The sequence below is a fragment of the Mobula hypostoma genome, chromosome 14 (assembly GCF_963921235.1).
Source record: "Mobula hypostoma chromosome 14, sMobHyp1.1, whole genome shotgun sequence".
In the NCBI taxonomy this organism is placed as follows: Eukaryota; Metazoa; Chordata; class Chondrichthyes; order Myliobatiformes; family Myliobatidae; genus Mobula; species Mobula hypostoma.
In genome coordinates, this window is record NC_086110.1 from 73617919 (window position 1) to 73640023 (window position 22105).

The window sequence follows — 22105 nt, forward strand, 5'->3', positions numbered from 1 at the left end:
CTTCCGACCACTGCTCACACAGTATGATAACCCTTTCGTTCCCAGAATAATGTGCGTGAACTTCCTCTGAACCCTGTCCAGTCGTACAACAGTTGACTCTCTGCTGCCCTCTGAATTGCTGTCCAGTGGACACTGAGCTTCAAGGAAGTTCATGAGGAAAGAGCCAGCATGGTCAGATGGTCAGCTGACGTTGACTACTAATTGAGGCATTCAGCAATACCCATTTCTTGGGCAATTGAAACTTACTTTAGTTCTCTTTTCTAATCTCTCTGTTCAGAATCTGAATCGGAATCAGGTTAATTATCACTGGCATGGCATGAGTACAAAAAAACCCCCCGTAAGTTTCGATAAGAATATGTTAGAATCCTTAACGATGGATGCTGCCTTATTGAGACATCGCCTTGGTAGTGTGGAGGCTGGTGCCCATGATGGAGCTGTCTGAGTTTACAAGCCTCTGCAGCTTTTCCTGATCCTGTACATTGGAGCCTTCATACCAGATAGTGATGCAACCAGTCAGAACACGCCCCACGGTACATCTGTAGAAATTTGCTAAAGCCTTTGGTGACATACCAAATCTCCTCAGACTCTGAATGAACTGTAGCTGTTGGCATGATTTCTTCTCAGTTGCATCAGTATGTTGAGCCCGGGATGGACCATCAGGGCTGTTGACTCCCAGGAGCTTGAAGCTGCTCATCTCTTCCACTGCGGACACCTCAATGAGGACTGGTGTGTGGTGGTCTCTGTTATCAGAGGGGGATCTGAAGTTCATTGCCCTGACCCATGAAAGCAAGCACTGGAATTGGAATTGCTTTGTAACTGTGACATTCACTGAGATGCAGGGAAAAGCTTTGTTCGTGTGCTACTTTGATTGATCTATCCATACATAAGTACAGTACTGCGCTTAAGTATTAGTTTTATATATATCACTAGGGTGCCTAAGACCGCTCAGTACTGTATTTGTCAACGTCGAGCAGACAGCGAGTTTGTAAATCTGGCGGGACCAAAGGATGTTGGGAATGGCAAGGGTAGAATTTGATTCCAATCGAAAGGTTTATTTTTCTTTACAGAATGTCTCTCTGATGCTTCCCACTCCCTCCCCTCCCCCTTCCCCCTTTTCCCAACCATGATTTCCCTCTCCCTGCCCCCTTCCCACTCTCAGTGCACAATACAGACCCATTTCAGAATCGGGTTTATCATCACTCACATATGTCATGAAATTTTTTTACGGCAGCAATACAGTGCAATGCATAAAATTATCATAAATTTACTGTGCAAAATTCTTTGACATAGCCCTAGATATACATGTGCCTAAGACTTTTGCACAATACTGTGATTAGTAGAACTACTAGGACTTGATGTTTCAATCCCTATGGTAAGTCGACACTCTCGATGTTGGCAGTGGGCTTGGAGTGGTGACAAGGAGGGAGGGTAGGTACGTCATCGGGGTCATCAGGTGGGCACCCTCTTTCTTTGACGTTTCGTTGATAAGCCCACGACGTCTCCAGAGGGCTCAACGGTGCTACCTGGCGTCCCAGATACACCGCCCCCCCCCCCTCAGTTCCATACCCTCCTGTCTTCATCTTGCAGCCCAGTTGTTGACAGGAAAAACAAAATCCAGAATATAGTGTTACCCTTATAGAAAAAGAGCAAAACAGATAGACAGGTAAACTGCAAGGGCCATGTCGAGGAAGACTGGGGGATCCAATGTTCATGCTGTAGTTTATGAGGGATTCATTCCTGATCCTAGACTCTTCCACTAAGGGAAACGTCTTCTCCATGTCCACTCTATCTAGTCTATCCATATACTTTCAATATTCAGTAGATTTCAATGAGATTCCCCTTCATTCTTCTAAACTCCAGTCAGTACAGGCTCAGAGTTATCAAACATGGTCATCTTTGGAACATCTTCAGCTTTCTGAGCCATAGAGTGAAGATGGAGGGGTGCAGAAAACATCCCATCATGCCATTAGAGATAGGAACAGAATTAGGCTTTTCGGCCCACTGAGCCTGCTCTGCCACTCTAACGTGGCTGATTTATTTTCCCTCTCAACTCCATTCTCCTGCCTTGTCCCTGTAATATTTTATGCCCTGACTATCAACTTCAACTTTAAATGAATCAAATGAAAGCACCTGCATACATGAGACAACAACTTCCACCAGACAAACCATTATCAGACTAAAGGAATGCTTCCTTTTCTCAGTTGTAAAAGGACAGTTTGTTCTCAGGCTGACCTCTCTATGTCCATTTTATCTCAAACTTTTAATATTCCATAGGTGTCAATGAGATTCCCCCTGATTCTTCTAAACTCCAGTGAGTACAGTCAGACACTCCTCATATATTAAACCTACTTTGAACAGAGGGAGAGAAGTGGGAAGGGCAGATTGGAACACTGGGTGGGAGGGGTCCCAGTCAGTCCCAGTGGGCGGTGTCTGTGGGTGATGGGTATATGGAGTGGGTGGGGGAGAGGAGAGAACCAGGGTGATGGGGGCTGGGTTGGGTGTAGGAGGAACTGGGGAGATCAGGAGGGGAGCCAGTTACCTGAAATTAGAGAATTCGTTGTTCATGTCGTCATTCGTAGACGATCCAGGGGGTGTGCAAGCTGCAATCCAGCCTCACTCTGGCAGTGGTGGAGGCCAAAGGCAGACAGGTTGGTGCACAGATGTGGAGGGGACAGATCTACGGTGGAGAACATCCTGCCAGCTTGCATCCCCACCTGGTATGAAGGCTCCAATGCACAGGGTTGAAGAAAACTGCTGAGAGCTATAGACTCAGCCAGCTTGATCATGGTCATAACCCTTGCCTCCATCAAGGACATCTTCACAAGGTGGTGCCTCAGGAAAGACATCCATCACTAAGAACCCTCACCATTCAGGAGATGCCCTCTGCCCATCAGGGAGAAGAGATAGGAGACTGAAGACCCACACTCAATGATTGAGGCAAAACAACAGATTTCACAACATATACCTGTGATACTAACCCTGATTTTAATTCAGATTCTTCCCATTTGCCATCAGATTTCTGAATGGTCCATGAACTCATGCACACCATCTCATTAATCCCCTTTTGCACTGTATTTTTTGTGTAACTTATAGTAACTTTTATGCCTTGCAATGTGCTGCTACCACAAGACAATTTCAGGACATCTGTTAGTAATGGTAAATTTGATTCTGATTGTCCACCTGATTCTCCCAGCAGCTGGGAGATCCAGGTAGCCACGGTGGATGAAGTGAAGGTAACTGGTGAAGCCATCACTTAATCTGATCTAATTGACATATAGAACAGAGTTGGGAGCAGAACTGCCCTCTGCCATCCTATACTCCTTCCAATGAGGTTGGTTGAGGTCGACCGTGCATGTTGCATCTTAGCTGTGTAAGTGAATACGCAAGCCAGTGTGGAAGCCAGGGCAGTACAATATGGAGGAGCAACTGTCACCATGAAGCAGGCTCCCCCCTCCCAACATAACCAATAAATCCAAGGGAACAGCAGGAATAGATACAGCTTGGCACCAATAACATCACAGGAGTTGCCAGTCAGCATTGAACTCAATGTAGGATGACCTTTGGGACTCCTTCTCTGGATTTTTCCTCAGAATTTATTCCTGAAACTTTCCCCATCAGAGAGTATAGTCACAAGGCAGCAGAGATTTAAGATCAGAGCTTTCCTTCTCCTAAATGAACAGCCAACCACAGCTGACAAGACCCACCTTCCAGAAGCGACTGGTTTTAAGAGACCAATAACCCACTTTTGCCTCTTCTTCTTCTTCTTAGTCCATCACCCTTACTGTGGCAAAGGCCACCAACAGTGGCTCTCCAGAGTCCTCTGTCCTTGGCCAGTCTCGAAACTGCCTCCAGGTGTAGCCCATCTTTGAAGATCTTTCCTCTCCCAGGGACAAGACCTTTGGAACTTCAGTTGGCATTTCTGTAGCTCTGGGTTTTTATGGGATGGGGTTGCTATTCCCATGCCCAACTGTCTTGCTTTCACAGCTGGGCTTGGCACCATCCATGGCAGATTTCATCGCCCCTTCTCCTGTCTGTAAAAGTGGCTCCACCGGAATTAGTAGCTATTGTTGTTCATCCATCGTCATCGATGAAGACCTTGACACCAGTTAGTGATACTGTCGAGACTAGCCCTTGATTTGGATTTAAGTGAGGGAGAGTTGCGTAGCATCAGCCTGACTCTTTCTTCCCAATTCCCATTTGGATCCAGTGGCAAGACAAGAGTCGAGATGACTGGAGATGGGACTAGGCGCAGTGGATGACCAGGTTATCTTCTGTGTCATGTCGTGCTCTATGCGTTCCACAACGCTCGCAGAGACCACCTTCTTGACCGTTGGACCTTCCATTGGTCTCGTCCGCTCAATCCACCGGAGTCTGTCTTCACATTCTGGGATAGGCAACTCCCTATCTCACTGAGGGTTTGAGACCCGTTGGCTACCCTCACCTTGTTTAGCCGGCTTGTTGAGGTTGTTGCCTGGGGTGTGGCTGCTGTCGCATGCAAACAGCTATGGGGAGCCACAGGTGAGAGCTGAGTGCCAGAGGTGCTACCCCTCCCTGACACTATATGTGAAGGCTAGGAGCTGGACTTGATTGTCAGAGGCTATTTGAGGCACATGCCATTGGGAACACTACCCCCCCTCTCCCGGCTAAAACAACCAAACAACGAGCAGAGTTATTCACAAATGGACCTCCATCCCTCTCACTATGTTCCCTGCCAAACAGCAGAGGATCATATAAAATCTATTTGCAGGATGCTATTTCAGTCCCAATTCACTCCATATGATGAATTAAAAAGGTTCAATCAAAACTAAATAGTGGGTGTAAAAATTACCACTTGCATTTGAACATTGTTTGCCAGTCATCGATTTGTCCAAACAAGGTCTCATTTTTTCCCCTCAGGAACATGGATTGAAAAACAGAAAATAAATAGCAGGTTGCTAAGGGCACTGACTCTGGGCTTGTTGTGTTTTGATAGACTCCTCAGGGAACTTTCCTACTGAATAAAAGAATATATTTTAGATGTCAAACCTTAAAAAACTTTTCAAACACTATATTGCTTGTTGCGAAGAGGGAATGATAGAAAACCTCGCAAAGTAGGTGGAAAGTACAGTGATGCAGGGCCTAGAGAGAAGCTGCAGGATGGTGCAAGTCCATGGATTCAAGATTCAAGATTTAAGATTGTTTATTGTCATTCTTCAGTGCACCGAGTGGGACAAACCATCCATAATTCGTGCGGGGTGGGGGGGGGGGGAGAATGGAACCCTCCATGATATTGCTGGCATTTTTCGGCACCTGTCTGTATGCATGTCCTTGACAGTAGGTAGGTTGGTGCCAGTGATGAGTTGGGCAATTTTAGCTAGCTCTTGTTGGCTGCAGTCCGCCAAAAGGACCACAATCTTGTCGTGCTATGGAGGCTTGCATATCTCAGTGCTGACTGGAGTCAGGGCCTTATGCTTTGGCTGTTGGTCGGGTCACCTATGCCAAACAGGTCAGAGCGTAGAGGCCAGACTAAGAGTGGTCGACTGGTCCTCCAGGTTTGGGGGCACAGCTCAGAGCTAACAACCTTAACTCATCAAACTGAACTGTTGTGGAAATAGCAATGAAGAATCTTTCTACATCTGAGTGTGATGATTTTCCTGAGTCCCCAACAGGTACTTGCATGGCTGACCCTGAACCATAAATGGGCTCAATAGAGAAGATGGCCAAGGGCAGACAGAGATGGGGGACCTTCATTGCTGCCCAAAATGCCAGCAGAAGAAACCATAAGACCATAAGACATAGGGGCAGAATTAGGCCATTTGGCCCGTTCAGTCTGCTCCACCGTGACATTATGATTGATTCATTTCACTCTCAACCCCATTCTCCTGCCTTCTCCCTGTAACTTTTCATTCCCTGACTAATCAAGAAGCTATCAACCTCTGCCTTAAATACACCCAATGACTTGGCCTCCACAGTTATCTGGGGCAATGAATTCCACAGATTCACACCTTCTGGCTATCTTTTCACTACTCTCTACTCTAAGGCTCTGCCTTCTGGTCGTAGAATACCCCACAATAAGAAACATCCGCTCAACGTCCACTCTTTCGAGGCCTTTCAACATTGGAAATGGGCAGCAAGTAAGTCTGCCATAGTGCTGTTTCCATATCACACGGTGATGCAGCAAGTTAGGATGTTCTCAACTATCTCCCTGAAAGTAGAGAGGGTGGTAAAGAAGGTCTAATGCATGCTTGTCTTCATTGGTCAGGCCATTGAGTATAAGAGCCAGGAAGTCACGCTGCAGCTGTGTAAAACTTTGATTAGGCTGCAAATGGAGAAATGTAAACACAAGACATTCTGCAGATGCTGGGAATCCAGAGCCACACACACACACACACACAAAATGCTGGAACAACTCAGCAGGTCAGGCAGCATCTACGGAGAGAATAAACAGTCAATGTTTTGGGTGAGATCCTTCATCAGGACTTGGTAATTTGGGTGTGGTTCCAGTTGCCCATTAAAGGAAGGATGTGGAGGCTTGGAATGGTGCGGAAAAGGTTTACCAGGATGCTGCCTGTATTAGAAGACAGGAGCTATACGGAGAGGTTGGACAAACTTAGGTTGTTTTCTCTGGAGCATCGGATGCTGAGGGGAGATCTGATAAAGGTTTATAACACAGAGTCTTTCCTAAGGCATGAATTTTAGCTATCACAGACCATGTATTTAAGGTGAATGGAGGGAAAGTTTAAAGGAGATATGCAGGACTGGTTCTTTACACAGAGAATGATAGGTGTCGAGCTACTGGTGGAGGTGGATATGATAGTGATGTTGAAGAGGCTGTTAGCCATTTGAATATACAGGGATAGAGAGATGTGTATTGTTTACAGGTAAAATTAACTTAGTTTTATTTATTTGTTTGTTTGTTTATTTATCTATCTAATTATTTACTTATTTATTGGAATACAGCAAGGAATAGGGCCTTCGAGTCTGACTGCCTAGTAATCCCATGGTATATTTACAATGACCAATTAACCTACCAACCGGTACATCTTCGGACTGTGGGAGGAAACCGGAGAGAACCCACGCGGTCATGGGGAGAACGTACAAACTCTTTACAGACTGCAGTGGGAATTCAGCATCACATTTGCCGTAGACACCATAGGTTAGATTCAGATTCAGATTCTCATTAATTTATTTGCCACATAGACATCGAAACATGCGGTGAATGCAGCACCTGTAGTTTACTTACCACATGGATAATGTGTCATTTGCGTTAGCAACCTACACAACCTAAGGATGTGCTGGGAGCAGCTCACAAGTGTCAACACACTTTCCGGGTCAAAGTTCCTCTTCCTGTTCTAAGTACTTTTCTAACAACTTCTCTCAGGCCATTGCGTCCTTCTCCAAGAAACTGAAACAGCAACAACATAAATAGGTATTCTCAGACAAAATGACAAGCCACTGTGAGGCTTCAGGTGAGTTATGAGGGTGGACGATTAGACTGGAACCTCAGTGGGCTCTTTGTTGACCCTGGGTTGGTACAAATTGGTACTCACTCAGCCTCAGTGAAAAACCTGCTTGCATTTACCCTATCTATACCCCTCATAATTTTTGAGTTTGTGAAATATGACTGACATACACATTCTTTCTGTGAACTAACACACCTACTATTAAATGTTGATGGTTGATAAAAATAAGTTGTTCAGATGTATTCTTTTCTGAGGAGGTTACAGAGTAACGCTAAGATGACATTCCCACTTGCAGGAGTGTTTCAAGCTGTCCACAGCTTGGGGACACAATTTCACAATAAATGATTGTCCATCTAAATTTGATGCTAAGAGCGTGGCACAGTGGTAGAGATGCTGCCTTCATGATACCGGGGACCCAGGTTCATTCCGGATCTATGTGGAGTTTGCAGGTTCTTCCTTGTGTCCACAAGTGCTCAAATCTCCTCCAACATCCCAAAGGCTTGGTACTAAAGGTGAAGATGCGAGAAGATAGCATGACCTGGATGGTGGGGATCTTTGGCGATGGGTGTTGCCTTCTTGAGGCATCAGGTCTTGTAGATGCTACCAGTGGTGAGGAGGGATGTACCCATGACGCAATTGTAGAATCAGGAGTGGCTTGATGGGTATGAGGGAGAATGCAAAATAATGGGATTGTCATTGTTATTGCATGAGTCTTCTCATTACTATTATCAGACAAGAGGTGCAGAAGCAGAACACACCACGAGGTTCAGGAACAGTTATTACCCAACAACCTTCAGGCTCCTGAAGCAGTGTGGATAACTTCACTCACCTCAACACTGAACTGATTCTACAATCCATAGACTCACTTTCAGGGCATTTTACATCTCTTAATCTCAGTATTTTTATTATTGGCACTGTTAGTCTCCTTTTGTACATTGGTTGTTAGTCAGTCTTTGTCTGTTTATGTATTGGTTTTTGTAAATTCTATTGCATTTGTTTTTTTCCCTATAAATGCTTGGCAGAAAATTAATCTCCAGCCAGTACAGTATAAGGTAGTATATCTGTACTTTAAGAATAAAATCACTCTGAACTTTGAATTTTGAACTAAAATCAGTGGCTGATCGTCAGTGAAGACTTGATGGGCTGAAGGGCCTGTTTCCAGTCTGTATTTCTCTATGATTCTATGTCTTCTTCACTCCAGACTAAGGAATTCTTCTCAGGAAGTCCTTTAGGACTGAGGATAACTGCCTCCACTTCATTTTCATGGGTTCTGAGGTGATTGACGGAGCGTTTGCAGGAACTGCAGACTCTCCCACTCTCTCAGGCAGTCTGATTGAAACTCTCTACTCTGGAATTCAAAATGACACAAACTCGTTGAATACATTGAAGACAGTGACAGATTATTGGACTATTCTAGAGTTGAAGGGAATGGAAAGTGGTGATGAGACCAAGATCAAAGCAGCCATGATCTTATTGAAAGGCAGAACAAAGTGAAAATCCAGTTTAGAATCATGTGCACAAGTGTATGTATTCACAGTTACCAAGAGAAACTTATTTAGAATATCGTCACAGGCACAGAGCATCAGATAAACAAGAAAAGCATAAATCATACACAATTTTAAAAGGTAATATCACAATTACAACAAAAAAAAATTAAAGTAACTGCCCCATCTCTCTTTTGCCATTCCCCATTCTGGTTCCATTCTCACCTGCCAATCGCCCCCTCAGGTTCCCCTCCACCTTCTCTTTCTCCCATGGTCCACTCTCTTCGCCTGTCAGATTCCTTCTTCTTTCAGCTCTTTATCTTTTCCACCTATCACCTGCCAGCTTCTTGATTTATCCCACCCTGCCCCACCTTCCCCCTCGCCTGGTCCCACATGTCACCTGCCAGCTCGTGCTCCTTCCCCTCCCCCACCTTCTTTTTCTGTCATCTTCCCCCTTCCTTTCCAGTCCTGATGAAGGGTCACAGCCCAGAATATTGATGGTTTATTCCTTTTGATAGATGCTGCCTGACCTGCTGAATTTCTCCAGCATTTTCTGAGTGTTGCTCAAGAATTTTCAGCATCTGCAGAATCTACAGTGTTTAAAATCAAAGTTGATTTTAATGTAAAGTGATCAAAGTGGTCATAGTGTTGCTAAATGGTAGTGATTATGATTCTGAAGCTTGGTTCAAGAACTGGATGGTAGAAGGGATGAAGCAGTTCTTGAACCTGTGATGTGGGACTTCAGGTTTCTGTACCTCCTGCCCAATGGGAGCTGCGAAAAGATGGCATGGTCTGAATAATGGGGATCTTGGATGATGCATGTTGCCTTCTTGATGCAGCATCTCCGGTACCTCCTGTAGATGGTGGGGAGGGATGTGCCCGTGATGTACGGGGCAGAGCCCATTACTCTCTACTGCTGCTTACATTCCTGTGCGTTTGGAATGCCCTACCAGACCGTGATGCAAACAAGTCAGGAAAATATCAATAACCAACCCTTGCTCTGAAAACACTTTCAGGTGCCATCTTCAGGTGGCAAGAAAGGTTGAGGCTGAGGAACCAGACAAACACTGGAAATAAATAAAGTTCTGCGGCAGGAACTGTTGCCACCCATACCCCAGGTCGGCTGCTTTTTGCCAAGAGAGTTCAGACTTCCCACCTGCCTCTGCCGGCATGTTGTAGTGACAGACCATATGCCTGACTATTGTTCACAGCTGCTGTAGGCTCTCCCACGCTCTTCAATAATTATACGTTTTATCTATTTTTGGCCTTTCTTCCGTACATGCACACTCCCATGTCAATCTTACTGTTTTCTTACGATGATTCATGAAATACGCTGTTTTTTTTAAAAAAAAGGTTCTGTTTCGTGAGGAAGGGCTGGGGTCCAGGTCACATTTGCAAGTGTTGCTCTTTGGTGCAGCACTGTATGGGTTAATTTGTACATTTGCAACAACACCACCAACAAGCATTTCCATACAGCCTTGCGCTACGTTTTGAGATGCCATGGTAGTGAAGCAATTTGCACGATGATATTACAGTGTAGAGCTTACCGGAGTTCAGAGTTCAATTCCAGGTAAGGAGCCTCTGTACACCCTTCCCGTGGAATATGTGGATTTTCTCCGGGTTCACCGGTTTCCTCCCACAGTCCAAATGCGTACTGGGTATGTTAATTAGTCATTGTAAATAGTCCTGTGATTAGGTTAGGGTTAAATGTTTAAAGGCATGGACAGAGTGGATGTGACAAAGTTGTTTCCCATGATGGGGGAGTCTAGTACGAGAGGGCGTGACTTAAGGATTGAAGGGCGTCCACTCAGAATAGAGATGCGAAGAATTTTTTTTAGCCAGAGGGTGGTGAACCTATGGAATTTGTTGCCACGAGCGACAGTGGAGGCCAAGTCATTGGGTGTATTTAAGGCAGAGATTGATAGGTATCTGAGTAGCCAGGGCATCAAAGGTTATGGTGAGAAGGCGGGGGAGTGGGACTAAATGGGAGAATGGATCAGCTCATGATAAAATGGCGGAGCAGACTTGATGGGCCGAATGGCCAACTTCTGCTCCTTTGTCTTATGGTCTTATGGTCTTACGGTCTTAAATTGGGGTTACCAGGGGTTGCTGGCCAGTGTAGCTCGAAGGGCTGAAAGGCCCTACTCTGTGCAACATCTCTAAAATAGGTAAATAAATTCTAAGGTCCTTCAATGAAGCATCAAACAGACTTTCCCACCAGATTGCATGCATAGTCATGGGGGCAGGTGACCAGATGTATACAAAAAGATAGGGAGTATCTATGGAGAGGAATAAACTCCCTCCTCTTCCTTCCCTTTCTCCCATGGTCTACTGTTCTACCAGATTCCTTCTTCTTCAACCCTTTACCTCTTCCATCTATCACCTCTCAGATTCTTACTTTACCTTCCCCCCCCAGCACCCACTTTCCCCCTCTCCTGGTCCCACCTATCACCTGCCAGCTTGCACACCTCCCTCCCGCCAACTTCTAATGCTGGCTTCATCCCCCTTCCTTTCCAGTCCTGAGGAAGGGCCTCGGCTGTTTATTCCTCTCCATTGATTCTGCCCTATCTGCTGAGTTCCTCCAGCCCTTTGTGAGTGTTCCTCAAGATTTCCAGCATCTTCCGAATCCCTTGTGTTTATGATGCAAGACATGTGGTCTTGTAACAAAAGATCTATATCGAGTCCCTCTTCGCAACATCATTCCATCTCCCAGTTACTGTCAGGCATTAGGTCTAGACTCCAATGGAGAAAGGGGAGAGATTTTCTGCCATTAAGTAAAGAACTGTCTGCATGTCCTCCTTCCCCTTCCTCCCCTTTCTTATTCTGGCAGCTCCCTTCCTCCTCAGTCCTGATGAAGGGTCTCAGCCCGAAACGTTAACTGTTTATTCATTTCCATAGAAGCTGCCTGACCTGCTGAGACCCTCCAGCATATTGTGTGTGTTGATCTGGAACAGGCAGCTCTGAATCAGAGTGTGCAGAGTTAAGAACCATGTCTTAAGGAAGAGCGACTGCTCAAAGTTAACCCAAAGTTTACCAGATCCCTAAAGGCTGGATCACAAGATACTGCTTAACTGATTTCATCTCTAGTAACGTGGAATACATGTTGGGTACAGTCTCCATCAACATTCACAAAATTCTCGAAATTGCATATCAGACAGTTCCTTGACATTTTAGTAAATTATTAAATTGATCACAATGGATCCTGTGAATGGGAGGAATCTCTGTTAATGAACTTGGGAGAGACAGACGACCTGTGGTGATGTTTGTACAGCATTACTTAATCTCTTAATGAGGAGTTCAGGAGAAAGCTGTTTATCCAGAGGTTATAGTGGAAGTGGATTTTGAGGTAAATTGTTAAATTGGTAAGTTGGTTCATTATTGTCACATGTACAGCGGTACAGATAAAAATGCATCACATCAGTGATTTGAGATCATTCATTCATTATGTGCCCTGTCATATGACAGGGGCGACCATGGTTTTTCCATGACCATAATTATTCTTGACAATTTTTTTCTACAGAAGTGGTTTGCAATTGCCTTCTTCTGGACAGTGTCTTTCAAGACAGATTACCGCAGCCATTATCAATACTCTTCAGAGATTGTCTACCTGGTGTCAGTGGTCACATAACCAGGACTTGTGATTTGCACCAGCCACTCATACGACCAGCCAGCACCTGCTCCCATGACTTCATGTGACCCTGATCAGTTGGGGGGTTAAACGCGTGCTACACCCTGCCCAAAGGTGACCTGCAGGCTAGCGGAACAAAGGAATGCCTCACACCTCCTTTGTTAGAGGTGTATCTCCACCTCACCCCAAGAAAGTACAAGATAAAACAATAACAGAGTGCAGAATAAGATGTGGAGCTACAGAGAAAGTGCAGTGGGGATAGACAGTAAAGTGCAAGATCATAAGGGAGCCAAGAGTCCACCTTATCATACAAGAGGTCCGCACAAGAACATGATACCAATGGGGTAGAACCTGTCCTGGAGCCAGGACACGTTTTCAGCCGTTTGCATCTTCTGCCCGATGGGAGAGGAGAGAAGAGCAAATATCGGGGTTGATTTGGTCTTTGGTTATGCTGGCTACTTTACTGAGGCAGCGAGAAGTGGAGACAGATCTACGGAACAGAGACTGGCTTCTGTGATCTGCTGAGCTGTGTCCACAACTCTCTGTAGCTTCTTGTGCTCTTGGACATAGAATGTTAGAATGGGACCTACATGGTTCCACTTGAGAGGCACTTGGCTGCTTGCAGCTATTGTGTCTTTGGCTATGCTCTACATTGGCAAAGATCAATATGCAAAGGATTATCAATTCAGATTAAGATTCATTTCAGATTCAGATTAATTTTTTTATCAGATGTATCAATGAAATGCATTGTTTGCATTAACAACCAACAAAACCTAAGGATGTGCTGGAGGCAGCCCGCACGTGATGCCAATGGTGACACAGCATGCCCATAATGTTCAACACAATAATGCAAACAGCAACAACAACAGTAACAGAAACTTTTTTTTCGCCCACTCACACACAAACAGTTCTCCAACCCCAGGCCTTCAACCTTCAATCCTTGACCCCAGGCTCGTAGAGAGCAGGCCTTAGACCTTTAGAGACTTGTAGAGAGCAGGCCTTAGACCTTCAGTCCCCGGCCTGGACCCACAGACATCGGGCCTCTGACTTCCAGACACGTCAATCCAGAGGCTCAACCTTCAGGCCTCAACTTCCAGACTCGCCACCTTCAGCCTATGACCTCTGGTATCAACCCCAGGATTCTCCAAACATGGGGCTTTGACCTCTGGACTTGTATGATAATCCAACCCAGGGACTTGTTGGCCTAGGGTCACCAGTCCTCATCCTCAGGGCCTACAGACCACAGGGACAGCTGGTCTTCGTCCTCAGTGACCACTGAACTGACCGCTGGGCATTGCTGCTCCTTGACTATGGTGCACTCTGACTACTGTCTCCTGCCCCGACTCTTCATTTACTGCCGTGACCACTAACTTCCTATCACCCCTGCCCTAAACCCTAAAATGATCCCTACCCCCACTGTGCTCTTCACAAATTCATCCCCAAGATCCAAAAAAAATGACTAAGGTCTCAGCCACAGCCTCAGCGGACATCACAGCTCAGTGCCAATATAACAGGAAGGCTCATCTTGATCAGAGGGACTAGTGCAGATTTTACACTCCTATAGTCCTTGAGCTTTCAAATAATCTGTGTAGTGTTGGATTAGACTGTTTAATTATTATTTTCTTCACAGCTTAACAAATCACCTGCTAGTATTTTTATAACTACTTATATACATGTAAATGTTTAGTATGTTTCCTAGAGGGCACAGTATGTAAAGTACTGTGCCTTGGCACATATATATAGCTAGGGAGCTTAAGACTGTTGCAGAGTACTGTAGTAAATTCATGTATTGATGCTGTAAAAAGACAAGTTTCTTGACATATGTGAGTGATGATAAACCTGATTCTGATATGGGTCTCTATTGTGGACTGAGAGTGGGAAGGGGGCAGAGAGAGGGGAATCATAGATGGAAAAAGGAGAAGGGAGAGGGGAGGGAGCAGGAAGCACCAGAGAGACATTCTGTAATGATCAGTAAACCAACTGTTCGGAATCAAGTGACCTTGCCTGGTGTCTCACCAGCACCACTCCTTGCCCCTGGCACTCCGTCTCTGCCACTAGTCCCACACCCCTTCTGCAGCTCTCCAACCTCATCATAGAAACATAGAAACATAGAAAATAGGTGCAGGAGTAGGCCATTCGGCCCTTCGAGCCTGCACCGCCATTCAGTATGATCATGGCTGATCATCCAACTCAGAACCCTGTACCTGCCTTCCCTCCATACCCCCTGATCCCTTCAGCCACAAGGGCCATATCTAACTCCCTCTTAAATATAACCAATGAACTGGCCTCAACTGTTTCCTGTGGCAGAGAATTCCACAGATTCACCACTCTCTGTGTGAAGAAGTTTTTCCTCATCTCGGTCTTAAAAGGCTTCCCCTTTATCCTCAAACTGTGACCCCTCGTTCTGGACTTCCCCAACATCGGGACCAATCTTCCTGCATCTAGCCTGTCCAATCCCTTTAGGATTTTATACGTTTCAATCAGATCCCCCCTCAATCTTCTAAATTCTAACGAGTACAAGCCCAGTTCATCCAGTCTTTCTTCATATGAAAGTCCTGCCATCCCAGGAATCAATCTGGTGAACCTTCTTTGTACTCCCTCTATGGCAAGGATGTCTTTCCTCAGATTAGGGGACCAAAACTGCACACAATACTCCAGGTGTGGTCTCACCAAGGCCTTGTACAACTGCAGTAGTACCTCCCTGCTCCTGTACTCGAATCCTCTTGCTATAAATGCCAGCATACCATTCGCATATCATTCCCAATATCAATTGCTCCTGCCAGATTTACAAACTCGCTCTCCACTCCACATTGACAAATACAGTACTGTGCAAAAGTCTTAGGCAGTTATATATATATTTGTATGATTATGGAAACTTCACTTGGTATTGCATTACTTGAATAGGACCTATCTGATTGGTTAACTCTTATCTGCAAATTTGAATGGAATAGTTCTTATCTAAAAAGAGTTGACCACAAGGCTTCTCCATCTTTTTGTTGCTTCTTCTCTCCCTTCCGCTATTAACCTCTGGTCCCGTTACTGTCCATTTTTCAGCTCTTTCTCTTCTATTAATGTTTAATAAAATGATTGTGAAACAACAACTTCTGTGCCTCTTTTCTGACTTCTGAAAGAACTTTGAATTAAAACTTTGGAACACTCCTTAAAACAAATGGCCTACAACCAAGGACTGACTGTGGAATTCAGGAACAGGAATTCGAATGAACACACATCAGCTTTCCTCAAGGATTCAGCAGTTTGAAAGAGTGAGTACTTTCAAGTACCTAAGTATAAACACCACCGAAGATTAATCCTGGGCCCAACAGATCGATTTAATTACAGAGAAGGCACAACAGTGCCTATATTTCATTAGGAATTTCAGGAAAGTTGGTACGTCAGTAAAGACACTTGCAAATTTTTACAGGTAAACTGTGGAGAGCATTCTAACTAGTTGCATCACTCTCAGGCATGTAGGGGCCACTGCACAAGGATCAGAAAATGCTGCAGAAAGTTGTAAACTCAGCCAGCTCCATCATGGGCACTAGCCTCCGCAACAACTAGGACATCTTGAAAAAGCAGTGTCCATCATTAAGGACCCCCATCACCCAGGACATGCCCTCTTCTCATTACTACCATCAGGGAGGAGGTACAAGAGTCTGAAGACACACACTGAATGTTTCAGGAACACCTTCTTCCCTCTACCATTAGATTTCTGAATGGACAATGAACCCATGAACACTTATTCAGTATTTTTCCCTCTCTTTTTGCAGTACTTATTTAATTTATTTTTAATATGTACTTCTTATTGTAATTTATAGTTTTTATTATTATGTATTGTACTGCTGTTGCAAAACAACAAATTTCATGAGATTTGCTGGTGATATTGAACCTGATTCTGATTCTGAACCCAAATAATGAGAGTTTTGCAAACCGATGACAAATTTGATTACTTTGCTTTAAACTTAACTTTGTTTTTATGTGTTCTGATTGTATTCTTGTTAAAAAGAGTTTAATTCAAGTTTGATTCATGTTTTTTCTTGTGAATGCTGTTTATCTGATTTTCCATGAATTTGATGCTACTACAAGTATGTTTCTGACTGCCCTTGCACGCACCAACAATAAACATGACTTTGACTTTGCTTGGGAAATGCAAATTTTTTTAACAAAAGACTGTCAGATTCTGATGTTTTTGATCCAAGTTTCTTTCTGAACTCAGGAAAGAGGCACAAAACTTGTTACTTCACAACCGTTTTATGAAGTGCTAATTGAACATTGGGCTGGTGGGGTGGAGATACATCTTTACCAAAGGAGGTTTAAGATGCTCCTTCCATCTGCAAGCCTGGAAGTCACCCTTGGGCTTAGCTCCCCTCTCGTCAGGGTCATGTGAAGCCATGGGAGCAGGTGGTGGATGGTTGTACGAGCAGCCAGTGCATGTCACAAATCCTGGTTATGCAACCACTGACAACAGGCAGACGGTCTCTAAGGAGTATTGATAATGGCTGGGGTCACCCAACTTGTAAAGACACTGCCAAGAAGAAGGCAATGGTAAACCACTTCTGTAGAAAAATCTACAAAGAACGACCATGGTCAAAGACCATGATCGCCTATGTCATATGACACAGCAACTGTGGTAGAGACCAGGCCCTCATTCATGCCTCAGCTTGCCTGCTGTGGCCACTGAGGAAGGAGATGCCAGGACTGGCTGTGTGCCACAGGATTCTGTACTGGGTTGGGGCTGATCCCTCCCATTGGTGCTGCCCTCCAGTGGGAGAAAAGCTGGATTGCATTGTCTGCAGCTGCACTGAGTGATGTGAAGAACTGCTGTGGACTGCTCTTGGAGAAACGTGGCTCCAGAACAAGATCCAAGGACCATCCACCTACAGGCTCTGACAGTCAGGGACTTGACCTATATTATTATCTTTTTAATTTTTTTTTTGCAGCTATGTTTTTCTATCATAATTATATGGTTGTGTTCCTTAAGGTTGTCATAACCTGGATCATAATGGGGATAAGTAACTACTATCTATTGAAAGCTCCCAACAGTGTGCATCTCAAATAGAACCTGAAAGCCAAGTCTAGCTCCTGGCTTTCATGTGTGGCTTAACTACTGAGTCTGACAGAACCGTTTCTACTGAGGGGGGAAGGGCAAAGGCAGGCTGCAGGAACCTTAAAGCCAGTCACTCTGGGCTGATGGGTCTGGCAGCCCATCTAGAAGAAGGAAAACTCCAATCTCAAACCTCCGCTGCCTTGTGGCTCTACCCACTCATGGGAGTAAACGCCCAAGGGAAAAATCTGGAGCTGGAGATCCTAAGGCAGTCCGTCGTTGAGTTCAACGCTGACTGGCAACTCCTGCGAAGCTGCTGGTACCAAACTGTATCGGTCTCTGCCGTTCCTTTGGGTTTATCAGATGTGTGGAGAGGGGGAGCTTGCTGCATGGGCAACAGCTCGCTCTCCATATCGTACTGCCCTGGCTTGATAGGATGCAACACCCATGGACAACCCCAACTGGAGGCCTCAGAGAGATAGGTGCTGTGTGCTGTGTGTGACTGTTGGTAATGTATTTTGTAACTTGGCCCCAGAGGAACACTGTTTCATTTGGCTGTATTCATGTGTAAGGCTGAATGACAATTAAACCAGACCTTCAATTTGAACCTAATAACATCATCAATTACTGATGAGTTCTGTGATGCCTCATTCAAAATTAAAACACAATAACAATAAGATGCAACAAAAGTTCTTACCAGAAAGGAACTTGTCTACAGTGCTCCTTGGAGATGTGGAACACACCAGGGAGGGGGATACAGTGATTTTTTTTTGTGTGAAGTGGTTACACTCCACTGGAATAGTCAGCATGGACAGATTCCTGTGCTGTGAATGGACTCATCACCACAGGTACCAAGGGAGCACCCTCTAAATATTCCACATCCTTGCTACAACAAGGTAACCAGAACTGAGGACAATACTCTAACTGTGGTCTGACCAAAGTGTACCCATCCAATTGAGGACATGCCTCATCTGTAAGGGCACAGAGTGGGTCCAGGGACTGTGTTTTGTCCTGTGTGAGAGATGTGGGAATTCCAGGAGACATCCAGCCTCTCTGATAACTAAAGTCTGTGGGTCTGCATGGGTGGGAGATATTTAGAGAGGTAAGCACTTTGGTTAGCACGGATGAGTTGGGCCACAGAGCCTGACACAGCGACAACTTGCTGGCAGCAAACAACGATACTAACTAATCTATTAATCACACCTTTTCTGATTAATGATCATTGCAGTCAATAGCCTGCAATTTCCCTTTCAGAGTTGACTTTTTGAGCATTTTTGCAGTGAACTGACGACTCGAAGGCGCAGGATGGTTGCAGTGTGCCATGTACAAGCCAAATCGAGGTGGCAGGGTTCAGGCCAGAGAGAGTATCAAAGCAGCAGGCCTCAGGTCTGAGAGCAAGGAATGGCCCGCTGTTTGGCCTACTTAAGTGCCGAGGCAGATGGATAAGGTCAGGGTGTCGGGCTGGAGGCAAGAACAGTCCGGTTTTCAGCTCACTGCTCACGATGTTTACTTCTCTCTCTGCTGAACTGAGGCTGTGGCCTACAACTAACGGGCTCCTGAATCTGCTGCAGTGACGACTGGCTTCGTAGCTGTGGACTCACTTTCATGAATTTCAGTTCTGAATGCTATTTGTTTACTTCTATTGTTTGCAAAATGTTTTTTTTCTGCATTTTGGGTGTTTTTAATAGGTTCTGTTGGGTTTCTTTGTTTTGTAGCTGCCTGTAAGGAGACATATCTCAAGGTTGAATAGAGTTTACATACTTTGATAATAAATATACCTTGAACTTTTTGAACCTTGGATGTAGTAGTAGCAGAAGTCAGGTCTGATGTTCTCCTAGGGGTTGGCTATTGGTGGGTCCTCAGGTGACTGTCGAGGCCAATCCGGTATCCACATATTCTGGTACAGTGTGGAGAAGGGTAAGTGGTGTCTGTAGTCTGTGGTCAGGTCTTTTTGTTGTTCAGTCTCTCCTTTCACAGCTGCTGCTTGAAAGGAGCACGGCTCTCCTTTCGCACGGCTCCCTCTTGAACAGATTTCCTCCAGGTGTGACTACTGACAGCAACGTCTTCCCACCTTTTAGATGTCATGTTATCTTTGAAGTGTTTCCTTTGCCCACCAGGAGCTCACTGACCTACCATCAATCAGGAGTAAAAGATCTGTCTGGGGCATCCAGATGGTGTGACCTATCAATCGGAATTGGTGTTGCTTTATCGTGGTGGAGGTGCTGTTCATGTTGGCCTCCTCCAGTACGCTGGTGTTAGTTTTTCTGTTCTTCCAGCTGATCGGCAATATATTTCAGAAGGATCTTTGGTGGTATTGAATCCCAGGGCTTTCTGGTACATACTGTAGGTGGTCCATGATTCAGTTCCATAGAGTAATGTAGGGCGGACAACTGCCCTATAAACCTGTAGGTCGCAGTCTTCAAAAACTCCTTTCCTTAGTCTTGCATAGGCTCCATTAGAACTACTCAGATGGTAGTTGACCTCTGATTCGATGTCTGCTTTTAAAGAGAGAACACTACTAAGGTTAGGAAAGTGGTCTAGGAAATGAATAAGAAAGGTTTAGAGAGATAAGGACCAATTGTGGGTAAATGGGACTGGCTTAGATAAGCACTTTGGTTAGTGTAGACAAGATGGGCCGAAGGGCCTGTTTTCCTGCAGTACGGCTGTTTGAGTCTGTAGCTAGTGAAAGATTGACCATCTCGTCCATTGTTTCATCCTGTGGTAGTTAGAGCCCTGCGTGAGTGATCCCAGTGACTGATGACTGGGCATCCATATGGTATCCATGGCGACTGGGAACCAAAGTTAAACTCAGACCCGGTAATTCACCATCTGAAGCTTGTTGCTTGGTGGAGCATTCTTGTGAGGTTCAGTTAAACCTCTGTCATTCATCCATTCATCAGTGAGAGCAAAACAAATGGAAATCCAAAATAAAAGCAGAAAATACTGGTAAAACTTGTGGTTCACAGTATGCCCCACCGTATTAATCATCCTAAAGTGGATTACCCCACACATTAATCACTAGCTGTAAGACCTGGGTTCATTTCCCACACTGTCAGTAAGGAGTTTCTACGTTCTCCATGGGTTTCCTGTGGGTGCGCCGGTTTCCTCCCACTTTCCAAAGGCATATGGGTTAGCGTTAGTGAGTTGTGGGCTCACTAAGTTAGTGACCAACATGCCAAATGCTGGCCAGCACAGTCCTCGCTGATTTGATTTGATGCAAACAACACAGCTTACTGGATGTTTCAATGTACATGTGGCAAATAAAGTTAATCTAATCTTCCTTTAACTCCGCCATGGACAGTCCCAAGCCTGGCTGCAACAGGAAGGAGACTCGGACATGCTGTCAAAACCCAGCGGTACAGAAACACCAACAGAAGCTCCAAAGACTTCACCCCTAGGAGAGGAAAGATCGTCGCCTAGAAGATGTACAGATGGGCTACAACTGGACTTGAAAGACTGGCGTGGAACAGAGGTCTCTGGAGAGCTGTTGTCAGCGGCCCATGCCCCAGTGGGGGTGACAGGCTTAAGAAGAATCTTTCTTTAGATACTATTGCAGTTTTCAGAGCCACTTTAATCTTGTGCCTTTAGAAATTTTTGTTACATTACAGCCAAACACCAAGGAAACAATCAATGAGTCCTTTATTGAATTAAAGAATTGTCATGTCTCTGAAACTTCAGCTTGTTTCTGGACAAAATCAATCAATGTGAGGGGTTTTCAATGGACACGTTCAGGGCACAGCTTTCAAGTACATCTAATGCATGTAAGATTGTAACAGCCTTGAGAAAGGCGAAGAAGATGTGAGAAAATTCCATTCGAATGTAGGAGGCAGGTATTCAGTGGGTGGAAAACTCGACTACAGCAATCACACCCCAGACACTAGACTACAGGGGCAGTCATGATGGGACGTCTGGGTAGCTACAAACTTAGTGGAATGAGCATCGATTTCTCTAACTTCTGGTAATTTCTCCCCCGCCCCCTTCTCTCTTTTTCCATTCCCCGTTCTGGCTCCCATCTTACCCCTTCTCTTCTCCTCGCTTGCCCATCACCGCCCTCTGGTGCACCCTCCTCCTTCCCTTTCTCCCATGGTTCACTCTCCCCTCCTATCGGATTCCTTCATCTCCAGAACCTTACCTTTCTTACCCATCACTTCCCAGCTTCACCCTTCATCCATCCTCCTCCAGACACCCAGCCCCTCCTGGTCTCACCTATCACTTGCCGGCTTGTATTCCTCTGTGCCATTTGATTCCTAAATGGACTTTGAAGCTTTGGACACTACCTCACTTTTTTTTAATATACAGTATTACTGTTTTTGCACACTTTTTTAAATAATCTATTCAATATACATAATTCGTAAGGCCAGTGATGTTGTGGGGATGGAACTGGACTCTCTGACGGTGGTGTCTGAAAAGAGGATGCTGTGTAAGTTGCATGCATCTTGGTCAATGTCTCCCATCCACTACATAATGTACTAGGTGGGCACAGGAGTACATTCAGCCAGAGACTCATTCC